Source organism: Oryctolagus cuniculus, chromosome 11 (assembly GCF_964237555.1).
Source record: "Oryctolagus cuniculus chromosome 11, mOryCun1.1, whole genome shotgun sequence".
Classification (NCBI taxonomy): Eukaryota; Metazoa; Chordata; class Mammalia; order Lagomorpha; family Leporidae; genus Oryctolagus; species Oryctolagus cuniculus.
The window spans coordinates 24,808,699-24,835,140 of NC_091442.1; the positions used below are offsets into that span (position 1 = coordinate 24,808,699).

General features: G+C 56.5%; 1 long non-coding RNA gene across 1 annotated transcript; it reads right to left on the reverse strand.

Moving 5' to 3' along the window:
• Window positions 1-23,957: 23,957 nt before the first annotated feature.
• Window positions 23,958-26,330, reverse strand: LOC103348194 (uncharacterized). The gene is made up of 3 exons (XR_007919329.2): window positions 26,232-26,330; window positions 25,598-25,658; window positions 23,958-24,030 (listed from the first exon to the last, which is right to left on the reverse strand). It is a non-coding gene; the product is annotated as an uncharacterized lncRNA (long non-coding RNA).
• Window positions 26,331-26,442: the final 112 nt, after the last annotated feature.

The following is a 26,442-nucleotide window of genomic DNA, read 5'->3' on the forward strand; positions in this document are numbered from 1 at the left end:
GAGAGAGACAGAGAGAAAGGTCTTCCTTTTTGAGGTTGGTTCACCCTCTAATGGCCGCCGCGGCCGGCACACCGCGCTGATCCGATGGCAGGAGCCAGGTGCTTCTCCTGGTCTCCCATGGGGTGCAGGGCCCAAGCACCTGGGCCATCCTCCACTGCACTCCCTGGCCACAGCAGAGAGCTGGCCTGGAAGAGGGGCAACCGGGACAGAATCCGGCGCCCCAACCGGGACTAGAACCCGGTGTGCAGGCGCCGCTAGGGGGAGGATTAGCCTAGTGAGCCGCGGCGCCGGCCCCGGCGGTCTGTCTAACGTATGACATCGCCTCTGTTGATGACCACATGATTGTCACTGCTATTTCTGCTGTTTTGTTGCCTTCGCTGGGACTGGGGAGCGGTGCTGAGCACGTGCACGCTGCAGCCGAGGGGCAGAGGTCGGGGTTCCCATTTACCAGGGGCAAGGGTGAGGCCGAGAGAGCGGAAGAGGTTGGTGTGCTTGGAGCTGCGGGTCTCTTCCCAGGCTAGGGCACCGAGTACCTCTGTGTCCCCTGCAGCACCGCCCCAGTTTCCTGTCTCTCCCTGGGGTGGGAATTTCTCCCAGCCAGGGGGTCTCAGGCCATCGGAGCTGGAAGGGCCCTCAGCTGAGGGTCTCTGCGAAGTCAGGAAGCACGGAGCGAGCCTGGCAGCCCCCTGCCCAGCCCTCCAGGCCACTCACTCAGCATCTCTGTTATCCCTGTGTGGGTGAACGGGGATTGCCCAGAAAGTCAATGTGTATTTGAAGAAGTTGCCCAGCAGAGTCGGCAGGTCTCCCGTCTGCAGCCTGGCGAGCAGGCCCTCCTGGAGCAGTCCTTGAGCCAGAGCTGCAGAGAAGGCAGGGACCCCCAGACCCCAGTCAGACCCCCAGATCCCAGTCAGACCCCCAGACGCCCGAGACCCCCCAGGTGCAGGCTTGACCTCTGGGCACACCCCACCCACGCATTTGTTCTTCGTGCCTCTCTTCTTTCTGGCCTGTTTGGTGCTGGGCCAAGTTCTAGGGTCGATCATCCAGCAAATGTTGGGAGGGGTCTGCAGTGTGCCAGGGCTGGGCCAGAGCTGGGCGTGCCCTGGGGAGGGCAGACGGAGACCCCTGCTCCCCTGGCGCTGCAGCCTGGTAGGGATGGGGGTGACAGATGGTAACACCGTGAGGAAGGGGACGTGCAGGATCGGGACTGCTTCCCAAGTCTCCAGTGGCCAGTCAGGTGCGCACTGGCCAATCAGAGAGGGCACTGGTCAAGGCTATGGGCTCTGCAGGCTGGGCGAGGAGTCACCCTTAGGTTTTGCTTGGTGGGGAGGTTGCGGTCCTGGGGGCGAGGCTGGGGAGGTCAGGGCAGGCCTTTCCACTCAGGTGAGCCATGAGCAGGGCCTGGCCGGGAAGGAGGCAGCCTTGGTGAGGGCGAGAGTGCTCCAGGCAGAGGGGACCGCAAAGGCACATGCTTGACGCGTTGGCGAGGCTGCTGGGGCAAGATGGGAGTGGGCGCGGGTGGCGAGACAGGTGCGCGGGGCGGGGGCCTGTGCGTGCGGGCCCCTTGATGGTGACCCTTAGGTGAAGCAGGGCAAGGAGACAGGAAAGCGGGGAGGCCGGGGAAAGAGAACTACATGGAGCCCCGCCCGGGACAGTGAATGATTGGCAGGGTGAACCGTGTCCTGGGCACCAGGCTTGTGAGAACAGAAGCGGCCCTGGCTCCTGGCCCGGCCTTCGAGGGCAGTCCTAGGGGCTGTGACCGGCCAGGCCTGGCCCGAGGCAGGGCGGTCTCACCGTCAGTGAGCTGGGGAGAAAATGCAGGCGGGTCTCCTTGAGCAGACGCCAAGGCCAGCAGGCCGCAGGGGAGCAGGAGGGCGGAGACCACCAGCATCTTGGGCCCCTGCGGGGGAGCAGGAGAGAGACAGGTCTTCCAGAGCTTGGGTGCAGCGGCCACAGGGCTCACTTCATTTCACCTACACCCATTTTACAGACAGGGCCGCGAGGTGCAAGAGGGGACGTGCTTTTTCCTCCCGTACAGAGCAAAAAAGGGAGGGTCCCCGAGTTGAATCACTTGCCCCAGGCTGCACCACCCAGATTCATGCCCTGGAGAGCCGGCCATGCGGGCTTTTGCCACGTGGCTCCCGCTTTCCCGGCAGGGCTGCTCCCTACACAGGGAGAGGCTGTGGAGCGTCAGGAACACGAGTGGCCTCTCCCTGCAGGCCACTCTGGCTGGAGGCCTCTGACTTCAATAAATCTTGCTTAAAAAAAAAAAAAAAAAAAAGGAAGTCTCTGAAGCCCTTGCCCTCCCACCAGCTGCGGGGCTGTGGGATGTGGGCCCCTGTCTTCACCACGTGCCCATGTTGTGCGGGCTGCACGCTGCCCATCTGAACACGAGCACACGTGGAATTTGCCACGGCTTCAGGGACAGACAGGTCTGGGCTGGGGTCCCCGCTCTGCTGCCTGCCTGCTGGGGAAACTGGGCCACCTGGGTCTGTGGAGCCCCGGCTCCCTCACCAGGGAGCTGCAGGTGCCGCAGCCTCACCCCTGCCTCTCAGCTTCTTCCTAGGCACTTAGCACAGCACCCTTGCAGTGGTCAGTTTTCCACATGCACTTAGCACAGCACCCTTTGTGTGTGGCCAATTGCTATCATGTTACTGAATCTTATTTGCTAATTCTAAGGATTCATCTTTGTGAGTTGGCAGGGAAGGGCCCTCTAGGAGCAGGAGCAAAGCCAAAACAGCTCTCCTCGAGTCAAAAATAAGTCTAGGCCACAGGTGTCTTCCTTCCTGTCTGGGAAAAGATTCAGAGTCTCGGCAATTTTTCTCACAATGTCCAGCACCTAAAAAAAAATTACAAGGCATGAATGCTTAAAAAAAAAAAAAAAAAAAAAAAAAAAGACCGGGGCCGGTGCTGTGGTGCAGTGGGTTAACACCCTGGCCTGAAGTGCTGGCATCCCATATGGGTGCCAGTTCGAGACCTGGTTGCTCCACTCCTGATCCAGCTCTCTGCTGTGGCCTGGGAAAGCAGTAGAAGATGGCCCAAGTCCTTGGGCCCCTGCACCCATGTGGGAGATCTGGAAGAAGCTCCTGGCTCCTGGCTTCGGATCTGTGCAGCTCCAGCCATTGCGGCCAATTGGAGAGTGAACCATCAGATGGAGGATCTCTCTCTCTCTCTCTCTCTCTGCTTCTCCTTTCTCTGTGTAACTCTAATTTTCAAATAAATAAATATTTAAAGAAAAAAAGGCCAATGAACGGAGACCAACAGACTCAGATATATAATAATATAGTGGACCCAGCGGCTTAAAATTCAAATACTGGGCAGACAGCCAGGCAAGCTAAACCCACAGAGTGTAATAAGGAGGCACAAGCCCTTTGGTGTCTTGGGGCACTACCTATGGGGGACCCCAGGTAACCAGGGTCAGTTTAGGGCCACTCTGAGAGTCTGCATGAAGATACAGGGGTTTGGGGATGGGAGAGGAGCGTGGAGGACGCACGTGGACTAACTCCTACCCCCCACGTCCGTTTTGCAGGCAGGAAATCGAGGCTCAGTGCAGAGGGAGGCCAGAATCCCACTCTCTGCCTTCTAGCTGTGTGTACTGAACTCTATCCTGCGTTCACAGGTCACTCTGCGTATCCAACAATGAAAGGCAATTCTGGACTCCTAATCCTTCCCTGGTCCCGACACTGCCCTGGGTAGAAGGCAACTAGCGGAGCCAGGAGGGGAGAAGGTCACCAGGGAAGCCTTTGGACGCTGACCCCTGGGGACACACAAAGCCCTGGGGACAGCCCCGCCCTCTGAGACAAGCGCCGACACAGCAAGGGAACGGAAGCCGGGGGTGGGGGGCTTGCACGTTCCCCCCTCCTTCTTTATAGAATCCTTTCACATCTGCGAACAGAAATGTGCCTCACAAAGAACCCGTCATCCCCAAGTTCTTTGCAATCAGGCCCGGCCCAGGAGAACCAAGTGGAGTCGTTCTGAACAGCTCCTTAAAGAGCCTGACCCAGCTAGGGGGGTTACGCTTTTGTGCTCCTCACCTGTACCTTCCAGATTAGATATAAGACATGATGGATGGAGCTCAGCAACAATTTTCTTAACATGAGGATGAAAGCCACAGCCCAGGGGTGGCAGAGGGACAAGCTGGCAGGATCCACAGCTCACCTGTAGATTTCTCATCATGTCAAAGCTTTCGTTTTTGATGTTTTGCCCTAGAACCAAACCAACTCCTAACAGACCATGTTTGTCAAGAGTAGAGTTTGACTGAGCATCTGATGGAAAGGGAGGCTGGAGTGAGATTGTCGGGTGTCTGTGCCTACCTGGCTGTCTCTGGTGTCCTGTGGGTTGCTCCAGTCCGCTGCTTGGATGCTGACAGGCTGTGCGACCAGGTGAGCTTTATAAATGCTGAGTGATCTCCCCAGGGGGCAGATGTGGCCCTGCTGATGGGGAGCCAGGGAGCTGAGGAAACACCCTCCATGTCCGCATGTCCAGCTGGTGCCTCCAGATCAAACAGCCCTGCCTGGAGGGCCCGGGGCAGGTCAACAACGTGTGTGAGGCTGTCCCTGGCACGCATCAGGACTTGGCGAGGCAGGCAGTGTGTGGTGCGCGCCAGAAGGGCCGTGGGTGCAGCTCTCGCACCCACCACCTTGCCCTGAGCCCGTTTCCTCATCCATACAGCTGAGTGGGGGCCCGGGGGCTCTGAGTGGGACGCCACGGCCGGCTGACCTTGGCCATGGCTCCGCTTCCCCTTCTGCAGCAACAGTAGCCTCAATGGGCATCGTTTTCCAAGAGCTGAGCGGGTCCCTGTGCCCGTGCCGTAGGAGTGAGTCCGAGCTCTACCTTACCGAGGAGAAACCAAGACTTAGAGAGGACACTTTCTGCCGAGGTCCCGGCGCTAAGTCTGCAGCAGCATCGCACGTGGTTCTGGTTCTGCCTTGTGCCGCAACTGGGGCCGGCCAAGAGGGGACGGAGTGTCCTCCCGGGTGGGGCTGGCTGTCCCCTTGTCTCACGGAGGCTGTCAGGGGCCCACGGCACCTGCTGTCTGTCACGGGCTCCCACTCCAGCAGGAGAGCAGTGCTGGCCTTGCCCCAGGCCGGGGGACTCCCAGGGGATCTTGGCTGGTGAGGAAGTTGTGAGTACTCTGCCCGCCCCCCCTCCCCGGACCCCGAGTCTGGGATTAGCGCCTCATTGCAAGGTTTCAGGGGCTGCCCAGGCCCTCCCAGCCCCCACCCCTGCCCCGTGCCACAGGAAGCCCCCTTCCACCCTTTCCCCCTTGTGACACTGCAGGGTCTTGGGAGCAGAGAGCAAGCCTTCACCAGACAGCGACTGCTGCCGCCTTGGGCTTGGATTCTCTGCCTCCACACTGTGACAGGGAAGTTTCTAGCACTTGTAAGTTGCCCCGTCTAAGGATCTTGGTATACCAACAGAAACAGACTGAGACAGCACGGGTTTCTGATGTCTCAAACAATGCATGCTCACATGGGGCTAGTGTGGCGCAGCCGGTTAATCCACCATCTGCAACGCCGGCATCCCATGTGAGTGCAGGTTCGAGTCCCGGCTGCTCCACTTCTGATCCAGCTTCCTTTTACTGAGCCTTGGAAAGCAGCAGAAGATGCCCCAAGGGCGTGGGCCCCTGCACCCACATGGGAGACCCGGAGAAGCTCCTGGCTCCTGGCTTCGAATGAAGGAAAAAACAGCCCTGGACCGGGCAGAGACGGGACAGGCGCGTCGCTGCGGTCAGCAACAGGTCTCTCTGTGGCCGCGCTCTGAAGGGACAGCGGGGACAGCTGAGTGCTGTGCTTTTCTGGGCAGAGACTGGGCAGTGCCAGAGAAGCTCTCACCAATCAGCCCCAAACGCAGCCTGAGCCCACTGCCGCCCACTCACTGTTCCCCTGCAGTGCCCGGCTCCCTGCTGCCTCAGGGCCTTTGCTCAAGCTGCCCTGATGGCCCCCCTGGAAGACAGCGAAGGCCCTGCAAATCCAAGTTCAAGAATGAATGAACGGGAAGGAGTGTGTGTGCGGTGCCCAAGATGCACCGGTCCCCGCCTTCCTGGTGGTGCACACACGGCAGGCAGGGAGGCGAGCCCCTGACCTCCACGGGGAAGGTCTGCACTGGGCTCTCAGCTCTGGCTTCAGCCTGGTTGCAGGCCTTCGGGGAGTGCCCCAGCGGAGAGGAGCGCTCTGTGTGTCCATCTCCCCCTTAGAACATGCAGTGAATGGTTTGCTCCAGGCTCGCCTGCACACCCACCCAGCGGAAGTGAGTCTGTCTTGGAGCCCAGAGCCCGACACTGGCCACTGGCCAGCCCTTGTTCTGAGGTCTGGCGTCTGCCTCTGCTGGGGCAGCCCTCAGGGGCACGCCTGCCCCCTGATGCTGTCTCCCCAGCTCACCTCGCCTCGTTTCCCCTGCTGCAAGCCCTGCGACACTGAGCCCCAGCACCCAGCCTGCAGACCCAGGGCCACGCCCACTACTGTGGCCTGACTTCACGCCCCGGTGTTCGCTGCCTCCCACGTATGTGGCGCTGGAAGGCTCCTCTCGCTCGGTCCGGGAGCGCGTGGATGTCCGGACAGTTCCGGGCCAGCCACCAGCACCTCACTGCACGCTCCCTCCTTGTCCTCCCCTTGTCCTCGTGCAGAGCCGGCCGAGGGAGCCAGCAGGGGAGGCCGAAAGGGCAGGCGGATCAAGGGCTCGATGAGGTGGAAGGACAGGCTCGCAGCCTCCCCCATAGAAGGCTCTTGTGCTGCTGTTTTTTAACATAAGCTTGATTGTTTTAAGGGCAGTATTGGGTTCACAGCACAGTACAGAGACTTCCCATATGCCCCCGGGCCTCCCCACCCTCCCCTGTCAGCACCGCTCTCCAGTGTGCTGCATCTGCCACAGCCGGCAAAGCCCTGTGGGTGCCTCGTGGTCACCGATGGGCGGGGCTCACACACCGGCTCTCTCGCGGTGCCCAGGCTGTGGGTGTGATGACACGTGTCTGCCGCTGCTGTGGGTGCCAGCGCGCTTCCCTGCAGCACCCACCCTCCGTGTCCACCCCTGCAGCCACTGATCTGCACCAGCCCCATAGCTGAGCCTCCCACACAATGCCACGTGGCTGCACTTGCTGGCTTCCCGAGGGCCGCTTGCACGAGCTGACGAGCGCTCACAGCCCTTCCGGTCCCCTCGGCTGGCTGGCACCTGCTTCTCAGCACTGAATAACACCCCCTCATCCACGTGTCCATGGTGTGCCACCCACTTGATGGCTCCTGAGCTTTCACAGTTGTGAACACAGCTGTACGTCCACGGCAGGCTTCAGCTTGGACATACTTTTTTTTTTTTAAAAAAGATTTATTTATTTATTTGAAAGGCAGAGTTACAGAGAGGCAGAGGCAGAGAGAGAGAGAGAAAGAGAGAGAGAAAGAAAGAGAGAGAGAGGTCTTCCATCCACTGTTTCACTCTCCAGATGGCCGCAATGGCCATAGCTGTGCCAATTCAAAGCCAGGAGCCAGGAGCTTCTTCCGGGTCTTCCACGCAGGTGCAGGGGCCCAGGACTTGAGCCATCTTCTATTGCTTTCCCAGACCATAGTAGAGAGCCGGATCAGAAGTTGGGCAGCTGGGACTAGAATTGGTGACCATTTGGGTTGTAGGCACATTAGGCAGCAGCTTTACTGGCTACACCAGAGCACTGGCCCCTTGTGCATAATTTTTTAAATGTATTTATTTATTTGAAAGGTGCTTACAGAGAGAGGGAGAGACGAAGACGGAGACTGACCGATCTTCCATCTGCTGGTTCACTCCTCAAATGGCCACAATGACCAGGGCCGGGCCAGGTCAAAGCCTGGAACCTGGACCTTTATCTTGGTCTCCCACGTGGGTGCAGGGGCCCAAGCACTTGGGCCATCTTCTGCTGCTGTCTCAGGCATACTAGCAGGGAGCTGGATCAGAAGTGGAGCAGCCGGGACTCGAACCTTTGCCATCTGGGATGTGGGCATCACAGGCGGCAGTTTTACCTGCTGCGCCACAGCGCCGGTCCCTGGACATAAATGTTGACTCATGAGGGCAGATAGCGAGACCTGCGACTGTGGGGCCATAAGGCTGCTGGCCAGCTTGCTCGCGGTGGCGACAGCCAAGGCCACAGCTTCCAGAGCTGCTCAGCCGCTCCCCGTGCAGCCGCGCCGCAGGCCTCCGGTTGACAGACCGGGCTGGAGGGGGCAGTTAGCAGCCCAGCAATGGCCGCGCTGGCTCTGCCCTGCTGCAGACAGGGACCAAAGAGAAGCACTCGCTCCCTCTTCTGAAACAGAGCGAGGGCTCGCTCCTCCCCGCACCGCTGTCTCCCTCCTGGTTGAGTGGGTGCAGGCCCGGGGCCCTCTGCTCTGCCCCCTCCCCGGCCTGGTCTGGGGGCCCCCAGGTGGCCAGGGGGCCACGAGGGAGCCGTGGGAAGGGCTCCTCTGGCCAGCCGTCTCTCGGGAGCATCCGTTCCCCAGACGCCACCTATCTCCAGGTCCAGGGCTCACCTCCCCTTCCCCAGCGACCTCTCTGCGGCTGCATTTCGCATCTCTCAGCTGCCCAGCCTCTGCCTTTGTCTCCTTCTAGACACCTGATTCATCCCTGACCTGGCACACAGCCTGAAACTGCCCAGTGGGAGGGCCTCTCCCCAGCTCTGAAACCCGCTGTGGCTCCCTAGTGCCTCACCCGATGGTCCTGTGTGCAGTCTGCAGGTCGGCCAGTCAACGCCGCCACTGGCCCGCCTTTCCCCTCTCACTCTGTCCAAGCGGAGACAGACATCTCTACAGATCTCTATACCTACAGCTATCTATATCTATATCTGTATCTGTATCTGTATCGAGGGAAACCTCTGTCTTCACTTCTTTGATGGCAAATATTGATAAACGGAATCCACACAAGTGGAAGCTCTCTAGGGCCTCGTTTTTCGAGAGCTGCCAAACGGAAAGACCTCTGGACCTGTGGGCTCAGCAGCTCCATCCTCTCATCCCCAGGGAGATGTTCAAGGTCCTGCTCTCCACTTGGTCCCGCACCCGCAGGCGGCGGCAGCCTCGCCTGATTCCCACCCCAGCCTTTGGTCACTTCTGCCTGGAATGCTCTCCTCTCCCTTCCCTGACGACCTTCAGTCTTGTCAGTTCAATCAGTGCCTTCTCCAGGAAGCCCTCCGTGACCGCACCCACTTCCACGTTGAGTCGGAAGCCCCACCTCTGGGCTGTTCTCTGCACTTGCCAGCCTCGCTGTCGGCCACTCTGTACCAGGAGGCTGTGTGCCTTTGCCGTGGCAGGAGCAGGTCCAGCGCCCATGGCAGGCTGGCGCCGAGCAGGGAACATTCCGGCCAAGCTGAGCTCCAGCCATCCACGACCCAGCCCTGCTTGGCGAGATCCGCGGCCACCTTCCCAAGAACACAGAGAAATGCGAGTCGCCCCTAACAGAGGCGCTGGTCAAGTTTCCGTGTCTCCTTTCAGGCTGTTTTTCCAAACTGCTTTTTGCAATGCTGTGACTCCAACCAAACTCAATTCTAAAATCTGTATTTTCACCCGGCTGGAAACCGCAAGCATTTATCTCTTTCTCTCTCTTGAATGCTCAGAAAACAGTCTATTGAATCCCTGTTACAACTGATTCCCTAATTGGGCACCTTTGTCCTTTCCAACGGAATGGACTTCATTTCACGGCCATGCAGAGTAAATATTGAAAATAAAAGTGTCCATTTACTGACAAAGATACGGTGAAATACGAACGCTCCACCACTGTTATGTCAACACCGAGATCCGGCGCGCTCCGGGCTCCAGGCGCAGAGCTAACAATCCACGCCCCGCTCCCCGGCCTGAGCTGTTATTGCGCAACCAGCAGAGGGAGCACGTGAACCCGTTTCACCAGAGAGGCCCTGGGGACTGCCCGCGCGGCACTGGGTGCCCCAGCCTCCGCAGGACTTGGTGTCCTTCCTTCCCACACAGCCCCTAGCGTCGCCCTCTTCCCCAAGACTCTTCATAGGTGGCACTGCCTCCTGGAAGCCCTCATCTAACCCCTGCGGTCTGGCCAGAGAGGGCCAAGAGCCAGAACTGGTCACGGGAGCATCGGCTCGTGCAGGCAGCCACAGCCTCACTTCCGGGTCAGTGGCCAGTGCAGCCAGGGGGCCTTGCTCTGCCGGCTCCCTGGGCACCACCACGGGCGCCCTGCTGTGCCGGGCATCTGGGCCTGGTTGGCAGAACCCCAGGCAGGACTCCCCTGGTCCCCAGTCCTGCAGGGGGCATAGCTTGCAGGTTCCCCCAGGTCGCCACTCCAAGCAGACGCCTGGCTGGTCCAGGTAGTGGCAGGCGAGGGCATCCACTCATTCCTCATTGGCCAGGGCCTGCGCTTTGCCCACCCCTTCCCTGGGCTCGGGGGTGTGCGCGGATTAGGAAAGCGAGACTCCCACAGGTTCCGAGCGACAGCGGAACACGCAGTTGGAACTCAGGGCTACCTGGCTCTAAAAGCAGAGCATCTCCCGTCCCACCAAAGAGCTGGGGCAGTCGCCGCCCACTTCTCAGAACACACAATAGCACAGCGAGGGTTTCCTGCCTGAGAGAGCTCAGGGCTCCCTGCAGGTGCACCCAGCGGGCCTGGCCTGGCTGCTGCATCCCACCCATGGCCGAGGGTGTGGGCTTCCCAGGACCTCCTGGGATTCCTTGTGCGTCATTACCAGGCAGACCTGCAGGGACCCCTGTCTGCTAGAAAGCGGCTTTGGGGCACAGCTCCCTGCCGGTGAGGGAGGGCAGCGGGCAGACCATGCAGAGCCGGAGGACCCCAAGGACGCCCCTACCAGCCCCCACTTCCTGGAACTCATTTTCATTGTATCTGGAAGGTAGAGAGACAGAGACATGGATGGGGAGAGAGAGAGGTTTTCTACCTGCTGGTTCCTGCCTAAACGGCCACAGTAGCCAGGGCTGGGCCAGGAGCCCGGAGCTCAGTCCGGATCCCCCACAGGGGCCCCCAGCATTGGAACATCCTTAGCGTAGTCCTGGAGGAGAACCACACTGACCCTACAGACAGGGGCTGCTGGGTTTCTGCGGCTGCGCAGCAGAGAGTGGCCTTAGGAGTGGCTGCCCGGAGGAGGCCCTGCCTCGGCCCCTCCCCACTGCCCCCACGCTCACTGTCGAAGAAAGGCCTTGGAGGTGGGGCATCTTTCACGGATGGCTCCTTCCATAGCCCCTGTCTCGGTGTGGAACATTGACGTCAGAGGTCAGGCGGCCCTGGGGTGCACAGCCCAGCCTCTGCGTGTGCTCCTAGACGATGGTCTTTTTGAAACGTTTCACGGCAGGACCCCGCTAACCCTTAGCTCGTTGCGCACAAGCAAGGTAAGTGTGAATTTTAGACCTGATCCAGGGCACCACGCTTAGGGTGGGGGGATAGTCCACAGGGGGCTTTTGAGTCACCAGTCTGTCTAATCCTGCCTTCTACCACCCCACCCTTCCCTGTCTTGCTCCCCAATGTAGCTCCAGTTATACTACAGGCCTGCCTGGCTCAGTGTTTGTATAAGCAGAGGTGGTTTCTGCTCCCCCAGAGCTCACGTGCGCCCGGGCTGTTACCATGGAGCATGAGCTGGAGTGCCACCAAGGGCAGCCCGGCATCCCTCCCTGTGATGACAGAGGTAGGGGCAGGCCACATTCTAGAGGGAGGGGCGTGGCCCAGGAAGGTGCATGCGTCCAGCAAGGTGTCCCCTCCTGCCCAGAAATGACGCTCCCCCAAGGAGAGACCTGGCAGAGCAGGCAGTTCTGAAATGAGGCGGGAAATGCTCTGGTGGCCCTGCTTGCCGGGGTGCTGGCCTGGGCCCCCAGGGGAGCAGGGTCCTCGCGGCTGCATGTGGCACTGTCCCGTGCTCACAGGTACCCCCCCCCCGCCGGCATACACATCTGGTGTAGCCGGTGCAAAGGTGTGTTAGAGTCTGAAAAAGCCCACTGCCCGAGGGACGACTCCAAGAGACTTTTCTCTCATGCAAACAGCAAAGGGTTAAAGATTTATTGATTATCCAGCATGTTGGGGCTGTCTGATCATACATGAACAGAGCAGCCCCGAATAACCAAAGGTTAGGGTTTATAAAGGCAAAAACTGCAAAACCGGGAAGGGGGGAATACATGGTTGCTATGCACGGTTGCTAAAATCAAGAGAGTACATAAAATCAAAAGAGAATATATGGTTACTGGGGTCAACATAACCCAAAACCTAAGTGAAATTAATATTTATCATAATCTTGACAATACCAGTTACAATATTACAATTAGCAATTAGGACTTGACATTAATGTAAGACACAGACAAATCACATCTTTATTATTAGCCCAGGTAACCCAGGTGCAACCTTTCTACTTTTAAGTTTGAGCAATCATGCTAGGGGGGTTTTGTGCGTTGCCAAGGGTGATGTAGTGCACTGCTATTGTCCGACTATTTGAGATCATAGTTTCAGACCAGAGTCTCACGGTGGGGGGGTGCTTTCTCAGAATGGAGTCTCAAGTGCTCCAAAATGGAGTCCCTACTGTCAAGGTGCTACTTCACTCTGTCTTATTTTTACAGCTGTACCAGGAAGGTTTAAACCTGTAAGCTTAAGCTTAACTTTTTACACCCGCACATATACAATTTTAACTCTTCAGGTGCTGTGATGCGCATCTCCACATGGAGGCAGAGCAGCCTGGAGCCCGTGGGGGGCCGCGGGAGCAGAGCAGTGCGAGGAGAGGCTGGGTTTGCAGGCCAGAGCGGTGACTCATGTGTGTTCATATAGTTTAAATGTCTGCTCCCCCCTTTCCGGTGCTGTTTGCCGTGTTGCAGGGCTTGGACGAGCCTTCGTCAATCCAAGGGGTGAAGCCATATGCCGGCCAGCAGAAAGAGGACACGGTGTCTCAGGCTGCTTTCTTCTTTCCGGCTCACTAGGCTAATCCTTCGCCTTGCGGCGCCGGTACACCGGGTTCTAGTTCCGGTCAGGGCACCGGATTCTGTCCAGGTTGCCCCTCTTCCAGGCCAGCTCTCTGCTGTGGCCTGGGAAGGCAGTGGAGGATGGCCCAAGTGCTTGGGCCCTGCACCCCATGGGAGACCAGGAGAAGCACCTGGCTCCTGGCTTCGGATCAGTGCGGTGCGCCAGCCGCGGCGGCCATTGGAGGGTGAACCAACGGCAAAGGAAGACCTTTCTCTCTGTCTCTCTTTCTCACTGTCCACTCTGCCTGTCAAAAAACAAAAAAATTTTAAAAAAGGATTTATTTATTTATCTGAAAGGCAGAGATCCAGAGAGAGAGAGAGAGAAGGAGGAGAGGGAGAGAAGAGAGAGATCTTCCATCTGCTGGTTCATTCCCCTAATGGTTGCAACAGCTAGAGCTTGGTCAGACAGAAGCCAGAAGCCAGGAACTCCATTAGGGTCTCCCACATGAGTGGCAGGAGCCCAAGTACCTGCGCCTCCCCTGCTGTCTCCCAGGGTCTGCGTTAGGAAGCTGGAATGGGGAGCGGAGGCAGGACTGGAACCAGGCGCTCCAACATGAGCTGGAGGTGTGTCCCAAGCAGTGCCTGAACTACGTTGCCAAATGGCCACCCCTCCACACCAGCTTCCTAAACAGGGGCGTCCAACTCCAGCAGCCCAGACTGGGGCCTCTGAAGTGCTGGAGACCCCGCTGCCCAGCGCGGGGCAGGTACGCATCCGTGTTTGTTGATGACACGAGCGTGTGAAGGAAAGGTGCAGGGTGGACGGAACTTTCTGATAAGATTTAGAGGGGAACAGAGGTGCTTGAAGCCCAGGTTCGCCCTGGAGTTCTGGGCTTGGGGGTCAGAGGGAATTCACTCCAAGCCCCCTGTCCTTACCGGCTTGAGAGCGGCTCTGCGAACCACCCCGTTGTCCCAGCCCCAGCCTTGGCATCACCCTGGGCTCCCCTTCCCTCATCTCCCACAGCCCATCTGTCAGAAAACCCACAGTGGCTTCCAGAGTCTGACCACGCCCGCCAGCTCCTCGGCCACCACCATCGCGGCCTGAGTGACCGGCAGGTGCCCAGCTTCTGCGCTTGCCTCCTTTGCACACGGCAGCCCAAGCCGTCACTCCGCGTTCCCCATCGTGCATAGAAAAGCGGCTCAACCCCAGCCGTGCCCCCCGGGGGCCCCAGCCCTCCCCCACCCCGGGGCCTCACCTCCCACCTCTGGCTTCCGCACCAGCTCCACTGCAGCCGCGCAGGCTGGAGTCTGGACTCTTCAATGCCACCGCTGTGCTCTGAGACAAAGGCCTCTGTCCCTGTCCTGTGCCGCTTCCTGGGCTCGAGGGGATGCGCAGGGTCCCTCTTGGACAAGGGCCAGGACAACGCCCTCTGCTTTTGTTAAGAGCCCGTGCTGGCGCCCAGCTTCAGGGTGTTGGTTTTCCGTCACTTCAGGTCCTTTCTCAGGGTTCATGACCCCTCGGGGATGTTTGTAGAATCTCAGTTTCTTCCAGATGCGCCTCGCGAGCCTTCCTGGTCTTGTGTAACCGCTTGGAATTTGTTAGTTTTTGTCAATAAAACTGGAGAAGAGTGGGCACGGCCGGGAGCACAGGGCTGTTGTCCTTGGCCTTGGACGTCTGGGCACAGAGGTGGGCGCAGCTGTGGGTCCCGCCTCATCTCAGGCCCCGGAGCTGAACGGAAGGACGGTACGGAGCGGGTAGATGGGCAGGGGGCTGCGTGCCCAGAGGGATGAGGCAGCCGTGCTCAGGGGGCAAGCGCCGGGTCTGCAGCCAAGGACGTGTGGAGCCCGGTGGCTCACAGATCAGGGCTTGGGTCCGTCTCAGTCTCTTCTTCCTCTCTCTTTTTTTCTTAAGATTTATTTATTTGAGAGGTAGAGTTACAGACAGAGAATAAGAGACAGAGAGAAAGAGCTCCCATCTGCTGGTTCACTCCCCAAATGGCCACAATGGCCAGAGTTCTTCCAAGTCTCCCACGCAGGTGCAGGGGCCCAAGAACTTGGGCCATCTTCTGTTGCTTTCCCAGATACATTAGCAGAGAGCTGGACTCAAACCAGTACCCATATAGGATGCCAGAACCACAGGCAGAGGCTTACCTTACCATACAATAGCGCTGGCCTTTATTTATTTATTTTTTTTTTTGAAGATTAACTTATGGCCGGTGCCACGGCTCAATAGGCTAATCCTCCGCCTTGCGGCGCTGGCACACCGGGTTCTAGTCCCAGTCAGGGCGCCGGGTTCTGTCCTGGTTGCCCCTCTTCCGGGCCAGCTCTCTGCTGTGGCCTGAGAGTGCAGTGGAGGATGGCCCAAGTGCTTGGGCCCTGCACCAGCATGGGAGACCAGGAGAAGCACCTGGCTCCTGGCTTCGGATCAGCGCGGTGCGCCAGCCACAGCGTGCCAGCCATAGCAGCCATTGGAGAAAAAGATTAACTTATTTATTTGGAAAGCAGAGGTGCACTGGAGGGAGGGAGGAGAGAGAGAGAGAGAGATCTTCCATGGGCTGAATACCCCCTCCACCACCACATGGCTGCAATGGCTGGGCTTGGCCAGGCTGAAGCCAGGAGCCTGGAGCTCCATCCTGGTCTCCCATGTGAGAGAGAGGGGCCCAAGCCCTTGGGCCATCTTCGGCTGCCTTCTTGGTGGAGTCAGTTCCCCTGGTGGGTGAGAGAACAGTGCAGACCCCAGAGCTTCAGTGAGGGAGCCAGGCCCGGTCAGAGCTCACAAATCATGGTGTTCTGCTCCCCCCGTCTTTGTCATCAATCTGAGCCTCTGCCCCGCTTCCCTCTCCCAGCCAGCTTCCCCCAGAACTGGCTTTTCCTTTTCGGGGCATTTTGGAAAGGCGATGCAAACTTCGGTTTGTCTTCATGAAAAAGGCAGATGATGAGACGATGCTGCTCATAGTCCTGGGGTCCCGTGGACCCCCTGAGCCCTGCCCTTTGGCACCACAGGGCAACTGTGGCCTTCTGGGTAACTGGCTCTCAAGGAGTCTGGCTTGGGCGAAGCTGATTTATCCACTCATGCAACCTGTGTTCACTGAGAGCCGGCCAGGTCCCAGCCCAGGCATCTGGCTCTCCAGGCATTTAGGTGCAGCGAGGGGTCGGCACACTCAAAAGAAAGATCCAGTCGGGGGGCTCCAGACAAGCGCGGCGTGCACTTGGGAGCCCACTTGAGAGCAGGGCTGGGGAGGGGCTCCCCGGAAGCCGACATCTGCACCCAGTGCGGGCAAGCAGGTGTGCCGGGCAGAGGGAACCGGAAAGGCCTCACTGGGCTGGGGACTAAAGGAAGACAGGTTAGGCTGGATCCACCAGGTGAGAGGTCGGCGCCCTGAGGCCCTGCTCGGCTCTGCGGGCGGCCCAGCAGGTTGGGCACACAGGCGCCCGACCCTGGTGGCTGGCACCGGGGGCTCCATGGCTGCTCCAGCCCCTCCCCCGGACCACCACCCCTGACTCCTCCAGTGGAGGGGGCGAAGCCTCACTCTGACTCCAGGGCGGGCGCTGAATGCAGCGATAGCGCCCACTGGGGGTGGCGCAGGGGGTTCAGTCCAAGTGTGGGGAGCAGAGGCCCGTTATTCATTTAGATCACTCCTGGCTTCCGTTACGTATTCCTATGGTTATTTTTCATTTTTCGCACACCTTGGCTTCCTCTCTGCTTCCTACCGGTTTCTCAGAGGGGCCACATCTTTCTTTGTCCCTCCTCTCTCAGTTTTTGGATCCCAGCCCTCCTTTTACCAATTTTTGGTGATACGTGTCACCCCAAATTTGTTCATTTTGCTTTAAGTGATCCTAAATTCTTTTAAAAAATATTTATTTATTTATTTGAGAGGCAGAACTACAGGCAGAGAAAGGGGGAGACAGAGAGAGAGAGAGAGAGAGGTTTTGCATCTGCTGGCACACTCCCCAAATGCCTGCAATGGCAGGAGCTGAGCTGATCCGAAGCCAGGAGCCAGGAGCTTCCTCGGGCTCTCCCACATGGGTTCAGGGGCTCAAGCACCTGGGCCATCCTCCACTGCTTTCCCAGGCCACAGCAGAGAGCTGGATTGGAAGTGCAGCAGCCGGGACTCAAATTGGCTCACATATGGGATGTCAGCACTGCAGGTGATGGCTTTACCCACCACGCCAGAGCACCGGCCCCTAATCCTAAAATCCTGAAAATGGCTGTGAAGTTCCATTTCTGCATCTGGATCTGGGGATTGGGGAATTGTCCTTAGCAGGGGTTGTGTGAGTGGAGAGGGATGTCCCGCTCCTGCTGTGCAGTGTGTAGCACTGTGGGACTTATATCTCTATGTGGGACCATGGTGTGTGTGTGTGTGTGTGTGTGTGTGTTTGACAGGCAGAGTGGACAGTGAGAGTGGACAGTTGGTTCACCCTCCAATAGCCGCTGCAGCCAGTGAGCTGTGGCCAGTGCACCGCACTGATCCAAAGCCAGGAGCCAGGTGCTTCTCCTGGTCTCCCATGGAGTGCAGGGCCCAAGCACTTGGGCCATCCTCCACTGCACTCCCTGGCCACAGCAGAGAGCTGGCCTGGAAGAGGAGCAACCGGGACAGAATCCGGCGCCCCGACCGGGACTAGAACCTGGGGTGCCGGCGCCGCAGGCGGAGGATTAGCCTAGTGAGCCGCGGCGCTGGCCTTGGGGACCGTAGGTTTTACTGGGCATTTCCTTGGGCCCAACAACAATCAGCACAGACAGAACCCCTGTGTTTACTGAACCGGCATTCCAGGCCCCAGATAATAAGGAACTGAAGAGAGATTTTGCAGGGTGCTGAGAGCTATGAAGGAAATGAGATGGAACAGTGAGAAGCTGCCTGGCGGGGAGCGGGGAAGGAGGGGCCCCTTTACAAGGTTGGGCGTGGAGCTTTGCAGGTGTTGATAGGAGCCACGAGGAGATGGGGCAGCGGGGTGTTCCAGGCAGCACGTTCCAGCTCTGAAGTTGGAGTGAGCTGAGCTGAACATCACTGTGGGAAGAACCGGAATGCCAGTGTGACCAGAAGGAAGAGCGGTGGGGTCTGGGGTCTGACACCTGCCCCGGCACAGATCAAGTGCGTCCTCGCAGGCCTTCGTGGATAATCTATTCCATTTCCAGGGACCTGAGATTAATTAGCGACTGCCGGATAGTCTGGTGGGCCAGGGTTCTGACGGCCAGCCCATTCCTGCTGTCTGTTACATCTTGTTATCGTCAGGAAGTTCAGGCATCCCAGCCTTACTGAGTGAAGGCCTCTGTTTCCGGCAGCCTCCACAGTAAACTTTTGAAGCCGTTTCCAGCTGTGTGACCTTATGGGAGACCCAAGGGCTTTGGTGAATGTACCCATCCACGGGGGAAGTGGGCGCATTCCTTGGCCTAACATCCCTAGAGTAAGTTGCCACATACGGTCCCCATGTGTGCTGACAGAGATGGGGGAAATGGCCGTTGTTTGGGAGTCTGCAGGTGACTTTTTCCTTGCTTCTTGTCCCCAGGGAGCATGCTGAGCTGTGAACCTCAGTATGGGTCTATTGGCAGCAAGGGGAGGTTGGGGTGAGTTTTGAGGGAATGGGCCTCTCCCTGCCAAAAGACTGCTGAGCCTGCAGCTGCCACAGAGCAGGCGAGGCGGGGAAGGCCGTGTCCTCAGAGCAGGCGGGAAGGGTACTTTTGTTGGCAATGGAAGCTCAGGGTGACTCTGGGATTCAAGGTCTGAATTCTCCCAGATGTGCGCATTCCGAGTCTCAGAGCCCCAGTCCTTTCCAGCAAATGTCTTGACTTTTCTGGGGTGGCGTGCTGAGTCTGTAGATTCGATTCCAAGGTAATTATGTGACCCTGGAATTAAACTGAATTTCTATTTTCTGGGAATCAGCCTCGCGACCTTAAGAACCAATTCCTTTATTACCACCACAGAAACACACCGGCTGTGTTCCATGGAGATGCACTTCCACAAGGACTCCAGATTGCTTGGAGACAGCCACGCCATCCTGCTGTAGACACCAGGAATGCCAGATGGTTGAGTGTGGCAGCCACCGTTTCCTTTAGAAGTGGCTTCAAGCAGTGCTCTCTGAGGTCTGATCACAGTGCTACTTGGCTCGCTCGCGATGCCCCTGTGTTCCATGCGTCACCATCCTTGGGTTCTTGGAACAGCTCTTGGTACCAAGTACTGTACTGATCAGGGTCTGATTGAGAAAAAGGAAAGCACACACTTATTTTGAGGAATAATTAACATGAGGAAATTATCAATTAATATTGAAGGACTGAAAAAGTGAAGGAATCACACCGAGCGGCCGTGAGATGGGAACCGCCACGAGTGCTCTTGGCTCTAGGACTGCAGTGCAAAGAGAAGACTTGGGGGCTGGGAGAGCCTTCCAGAGTCAGGGAGGAACCTGGGGAAACTGAGACTGTGCAGCTGATTCTGGCCTCAGGGTCTTGCAGGAGGGGTCCTATGAAACTGGACACTAAACATCAAAGAGGGGGATTTTCCTGGTGGGCGTGGTTTGCAGAAGGGGCCTGATAAGGCTGTTCTGGGAGCACTAAAAGGAAAGCAGTGGCGGGCATTTGCGCAGCAGTGAAGATGTTGCTTGGGACGCTTGCTTCCCATGTTTGAGGGCTTAGGTTTGAGTCCTGGTTCCACTTCCGATTTCAGCTTCCTACTAACGTGTGCTCTTGGAGGCACCCGGTGATGGCTCAAATACTTAGGTTCTTGACATCCATGTGGGAGACCCAGATTGAATTCTGGACTCCTGGCCTCACCCTGGCCCAGTTGCAGCAGCTATGGTAGGCATTTAGGGAATAAACCAATGGAAGAAAAATCTCTCTCTCTCTCTCTCTCTCTCATGTGTGCTCTCTCTCTCTCTTCTCTGTCTCCCTCCCCCAGCCCTTCAAATAAAAATACATGGATAATTAAAAATTATTTATTTATTTGAAAGTCAGAGTTACACGGGGGATGGAGGGAGAGAGAGAGAGGTCTTCTATCTGCTGGTTCACTCCCCAGTTGGCTGCCACAGCTGGAGCTATGCTGATCCAAAGCCAGGAGCCTGGAGCTTCTTCCTGGTCTCCCACGCAGGTGCAGGGGCCCAAGGACTTGGTCCATCTTCCGCTGCTTTCCCAGGCCACAGCAGAGAGCTGAATCGGAAGTGGAGCAGCCAGGTCTTGAACTGACACCCATATGGGATGCTGGTGCTTCAGGCCAGGGCATTAATCTGCTGTGCCACAGTGCTGGCCCCAAATAATTAAAAAATTTTAAAAGGAAAAACAATGTATAAACTCAAACCACCTTTCCCTGATTCAGTGAGAAGCCATTGTAGGGTGACACCTAGAGGAAGAGGCAGTAAACAAAGTTTTCTCTTCTTCTGCCTTGAAATCACTCATCGCAACACCTGTTGGCCGACTCTCACAAGCAGTGAAGAATCTGTGTGATTTGCAGGATTCCAGGCCCAGCCTCAAAAAATGGAGTGCAGAAAGATGTATTTAGAACCCAGAGGCAAAAGCTGCCTAACCAACAACCTGCTTGAAAGAGTAAGTGATGGATGCTGTGACGGGTGTAGACAAGTGCCAGGCATAAGTCAAGTTTTTTTTTTTTTTTTAAAGCAGCAATGAAGAAGAAAAGGAGGAGGAGTAGATGGGGAGTAATTGGAGTCCTTTTCAAAGGTGCTGACTGTGACATGACTCGAGGAGTGTGGGCGCTGGGCAAGGGTTCCCTGGTGCTGGACACTAAGGAAGACGTGTGTGATGTAGAGAAAGTTATTTTCAGGAGTAAGGGAAAATCAGTTATGAAAAAATTGAGCAGTAGATGAAGGTGAGGAAGTAGAGGCAGTGAATAACCACATGTCTTGAGAGGTTTGGTGATATGGGAAAGAAAACAGGAGTTCCGGGGCCAAGACAAGCCTTGTAGACTGTTCCTGCCTAGGGACACTCAGGGGATGAGACTAACACCCTCACTGCCCAGTGAGGAGGCTGTGGCCAAGAAGACAGAACTACCCAAGGTCACAGGATCAGAAAACATCAGAGCAAGATGGGAAGTGGTGCTCCTTAGCTTTGTGGAGAGTTCAAATGTCTCTGAGGAAACGGAGGAGTTGACCCAGGCATCCTCCCCCACCTTTTGCCACCACGACTCGAGCTACCAAGTCTCTGATGCCCATGGCCTCCACCACACAGCACTGGGTAGGCAGGACAGGCTGCAAATCATTTATTGGAAGATTATGTGGAATCAGCATGTGGGTTCTGGTGAGGATTTGCGGAGAGAGCCTCCATTCCCAGGGAAGTAGGGGGTCCTTGGGCCCAGTGGCTGAATCATCAACGTGATCTGAGCAGTTGGAGACCTGGAGACCAAGGACATCCGATGGAGATCAGCGAGCAGGACCCGCGTCTGTGTGAGAGAATCCAGCTGTTAGTCCACTTCGCACCTCTGCAGCACAGAGGCGCCCACGCTGGTGCCGCTGTCTGCTGTCCATGGTGCTGAACCACCCATCGCCTATCCCTGAGCTACATTTTCTCTCTCATACTCAGGACTCCCTCTCATCAATTAAGATGGATTGACTTAGTTACAGCGCCACTATCCAGTATGGTAGCCACTAGTCACATGTGTTACTAGAATGTGATATGCAGCTGGTCGGAACTGAAATATGCTCTCAGGATACAATACACATCAGATCAAAGACGTAGCACAAAAATAGGATGTAAAGTGTTTCATAATTTTTATGTCAATTGCTTGTATATATTGGGTAAATAAAATATATGACTAAAAACATCATTTGCTTTTCTTTTTAAAAATGTCTTTGCTAGAAAGGGCAAAGTTACGTGAGTGTCTCATGTTCTATTTCTATTGCACAGCACTGGGTTAGAGTATTACATAACTGAATTCACCAACCCAAGGACATGGGGTCTAGTGTGTACTTCCCACTAGTTCCTTATGCACCCTCGTCATGGCTGCACCCTCCTTTCAGTGGCTCAATCCATCACACACACCCTCGTCCTCAGAAAGTATGTGTGCAGCTCCCTACACTTTTATACTTCTCAGAAGGGAGGGGTGCCTCCACCCCCACACCCTGTGGCCTGACCCCTAGAGCATCTCTGCATTGTCCCGAGTGCCAGATCCTCCTCACACCAGTGTGCTTGTCATGCTGCAGCCCATGGCTTCCCCCATGATGAAACCCAGTCATCCTGCAGTACCCAGCTGAAATCACGGTTCCTCCATGAAGCCTTTGGCAAAGCTGCTGGGCTTCACCTCCCATTGCCATAGACCCTCCACCAGAACATCTTACTGCACGTGATATTGCCTGTTCATTTGTTTTATCCCCTCCCAGACTGGGGACTCTGGAGTTCAGGTGCCATATAAATGATTCATCTTTGTAGTTCTGGCACCTGGTATTTGTCTCTCTCTCTTTTTTTAGATTGGTTTATTTATTTGAAAGGCAGAGTTATGGAGAGGCAGAGGCAGAGAGAGAGAGAGAGAGAGAGAGAGAGAGAGAGAGAGAGAGAGGTCTTCCATCTGCTGGGTCATTCCCCAGATGGCCGCAATGGCTGGAGCTGCACCGATCTGAAGCCAAGATCCAGGAGCTTCTTCTGGGTCTCCCACATGGGTGCAGGGGCCCAAAGACTTGGGCCATCCTCTACTGCTTTCCCAGAGTACAGCAGAGAGCTGGATCAGAAGTGGAGCAGCCTGGGCTAGAACCAGTGCCCATCTGGGATGCTGGCTCTGCAGGCGAAGGATTAGCCTACTGCACCACAGCACCGCCCTTAGAAGGCATTTTTACAAGGATGCTATTTTCAGAGAAAAGGAGAGGATTGTGTAAAATGAAATGTCATTATTGACTCATTTCTCATATATTTGCCACTATTCTGTGCTGAACACCCTCTGCTCATGTGTCACTATCTCAAATCTAACCAAACAGCACTCATAATATTCACTGCTATCTGACTTCCTACTTGTTTCTTTTCTGTCTCCCCCACTATATGTAGATGGTAAGAGGCAAATACCGGGGTCTGTGCTGAGGCATGGTGGGTGAAGTCCTTAGGCCCCTGCACCTGTGTGGGAGACCTGGAGGAACCTCCTGGATCCTGGCTTTGGATTGGCCCAATTCCGGCTGTTGCAGCCATTTGGGGAGTGAACCAGCAGATGGAAGACCTTTCTCTCTGTCTCACCTGCTCACTGTCTGTAACTCTACATCTCAAGTAAATAAATAAAATTTAAAAATAAATAAAAATAAAAAGGGGCCGGCGCTGTGGCACAGTAGGTTAATCCTTCCCCTGCAGAGACGGCATCCCAGATGTGCGCTGGTTCGAGACCCAGCTGCTCCACTTCCAATCCAGCTCTTTGCTATGGCCTGGCAAAGCAGTGGAAGATGACCAAGTCCTTGGGCCCTTGCACCCACGTGGGAGACCTGGAAGAAGCTCCTGGCTCCTGGCTTCAGATGGGCACAGCTCCGGCTGTTGCGGCCATTTGGGGAGTAAACCAGCAACTGGATGGCCTCTCTCTCTCTGCCTCTTCTCTCTCTATGTAACTCAGACTTTCTAATAAATAAATAAATCTTTTAAAAAATAAAAATAAATAAAAATGCCTTCTATAACTGTGTTCCTGCCATAATCCAGCCGACTTAAACAATTTTTTTTCTTTTACTTTAAAAAGGAAACTCGCTTGCTTCTGTCTCTGGGCCTTTGCACTGGCCACCCCCTGGCTTGCGCTGCTTCCCTCTTGGGTCTTGGGACATCGTCTTCTGCCTTGTCATTCGGGACTCAGCTGAAAGCTCTCTTTCTTCAGGAGCCTCTGTCTGGCTCTATTATTAACCTGATGGCGCCTGTCCTGCCTCCACCCCGTCCCCTTCCTCGCATGCTCCTGGCTGGGTTTCTCCTCATCAAACCCACCACCCTCTGGAGCTGAGTTGGCTGTGGGTCACTCCCTCCTTCACTGTCCATTTGCCCAGGCAGCTCCAGGAGATCAGACTCCCAGTCCGTCCCACCCCCTGCCGCAGCCCAGCATCTAGAACAGTGCCTCCCATGGAGCAGCTGCTTGCTTACTCTTTATGAATGAATGAGTGAGTGAGTGACACACTGATAGTGACCCTAACGTGAATGGGATGTGCTGCACGGCTCACCAGTGTAGGACAGACGGGGCTCCTTCATCTGCGGCCCCCGCGCTACTGTCCTGGGAGCTGTCCTCTCTCAGCACCGTGCCTGGAATGCAGAAGAGAGCCTGCAGTCGTGGGAGTGGGGGAGGATCAGAGGCCGAAGGAGCAGGGCAGGGCTGGGGGGTTGGGCAAAGGCCTGGAGACAGACGACTGGGGCTGGGAGCTCTGTCACTGGCTGCCACGGGCGGTCTCGCTGACGGAGCTGCACTTAGGCAATGCGGGGACGGACGTGGAGTCCCTCTGGCTCTGGCTCTGCCACTCTCTTCCGCGGGAGCACGGCAGGCATTCTTACCCGCTCCGGGTCTGTTTCCTCTTCTCCGACACACGGGGACAGTGATAATACCTACTTCCCAGGGTGCTTACGTGTGCTGGTTGAGCTAACGCTTGTCAAGCCTTCCCAGGGTCTGGGAAGCAAAGCACTGGGTCAGCACGTAGCTGCCATTGGTATTTCTAGCTGAGTAATCTTGGACAATTCCTGGGCCTTGGTTCCTTTATCCATAGGCTGGGAATGGCCACTTCCTCCCAAGCTAATTGCTTACGAGTGAGACAGTGGAGGAAGCTGGCATTACAGCAGGCAAGGTTCCCGTTTGCCTGGCCACCTGCCCCAAAGAGGAGGTTCTCCAGCAGGGTGAGGGTGTCGGTGCAGCTGCCAGCTCACACTTCCTATGGGTGAGCATGGGACGCAGGCCCTGGGAGTTTAAAGGCTCATTCTATCAACTGCCTCAAGCTCCCCATCATCATACGCGGTGAGCTCCTTATCAATGGAGGTTCGTGAGCAGAGGCCAGAAAACTGCTGGCGAGGAGAACCACTTAAGGGAGCTTTAGAAACCCCAGCCCCTGAGATTCAACCTTGCATTCATGGGGCCGGCACTGTGGTGTACTGGGCTAAACCTCCGCCTACAGTGCCAACACCCATATGGGCACAGGTTCCTGTCCCAGCGGCTCCTCTTCCAATCCAGATCTCTACGAATGGCTTGGGAAGGCAGTGGAAGATAGCCCAAGTAAGCGCTTGAGCCCCTGCATCTGTGTGGGAGACCTGGAGGAAGCTCCTGGCTCCTGGCTTTGGGCCAGCTCAGCTCTGGCTTTTGAGGCCATCTGGGGGTGAACCAGTGGATTGAAGACTGACCTCTCTGTCTCTCCCTCTCTCTGTAACTCTACCTCTCAAATAAATAAATAAATAAATAATCTTTAAAAGGAACAAATCTTGCGTTTGTTCCTTTGGGTTCTGACAGATATGGGACGCTTGGAGCAGAGACGACTGGAAGGAGACGGTTTTCTTTATGGGCTAAAACCAAGCTGATTCTCTGCTCTTAATGCAACATGGAGTATTTAAGAGGAGGGTAATCGGGCTGGTTTGATCATAGCTCAGCATCTCTAGGTTTTTGGGACCAAAATAGGATTAGTTAGTGGTGGGGGTCAGGGTCTACTCGAGCACCGAGCTTCACCCTGGCCTTGGCACCGGGGCCTCCCCCATCAAAGGTCAGCTGAGGTATTGGGAGCTGCTTTGCAAGGGTCGTGGTGGGGGGAGGCTCGGGAGAGGAGTGGGAGGGGTGAGGGAGGGGTGGCAGCCTCCTCCCGGAGTGCTCCTGGCCCTTTGCACCTCCATGACCTACTGATTTCATTGACCAAGCGCTGATCCAGGTTGTAGAGCCAGCTGTTGATCAGAGGACACATCTGCAAGACAGGGAGACAGGCAGGGTTGGAGGAAGGCTCTGCGTGGAGCCTGCGGCAGGTGACCGCAGCAGGTTCCCCTGAGCCAGCCCAGCCAGAGGGACTGGGGACAGACTGCCCTGGGTCAGCTCAGCCACGTGGCAGCTGGGGGACTCGGGCAAACCAGTGGCCCTCTCTGGAACGCTTTGTTGAACCTGGAACACAGGGGCACCTGAGAACCTCGAGTATGAGATTGTTTGAAGCGTGATATTAAGACAGTTAGCACAGTGCCTGTGTGCGTCTTGAGGGTGGCTGTGCGTTCTGTGACCACCCACGCCCATCTTACAGAGCAGGAACAGAGCTTGGGCAGACCCAGCCCTGTGGTCACGCAGGTGCTGATTTTGACTTAAAGAGCTGAGCGATGACTGTCGGGTGCCTGGCGGCAGAGGTGGGACTCCCCGTGCGCCGCTTTGTATCCAGACCCTCCTTCCTGTCACCTCCTCCCACTCGCCACCCCCTCCCACTGCAGCAAGAAGCTCCAACCCCCCGCACGTGAGCTTGGCTCAAAAACGGAAGGGACCTGGGTTCTGCACTCACTGTTTCTTCCAAATTGCGGGCGATCAGGTGTCTCAGAGCTCTCTTCGCGAAACTCTCAATGCGCATCGCTAAGTGATGGTCTCTAAGCTTAGGAGGTAGGACACTGGCAAAACAGATTAAGTTCTCCACATCACTGCTTGGCCCCGTGACCCGGAATCACTTAACAGCTACTCTGCAGGTCGTCAGCAAGCTAGGACGCGGCCCTGCCCTG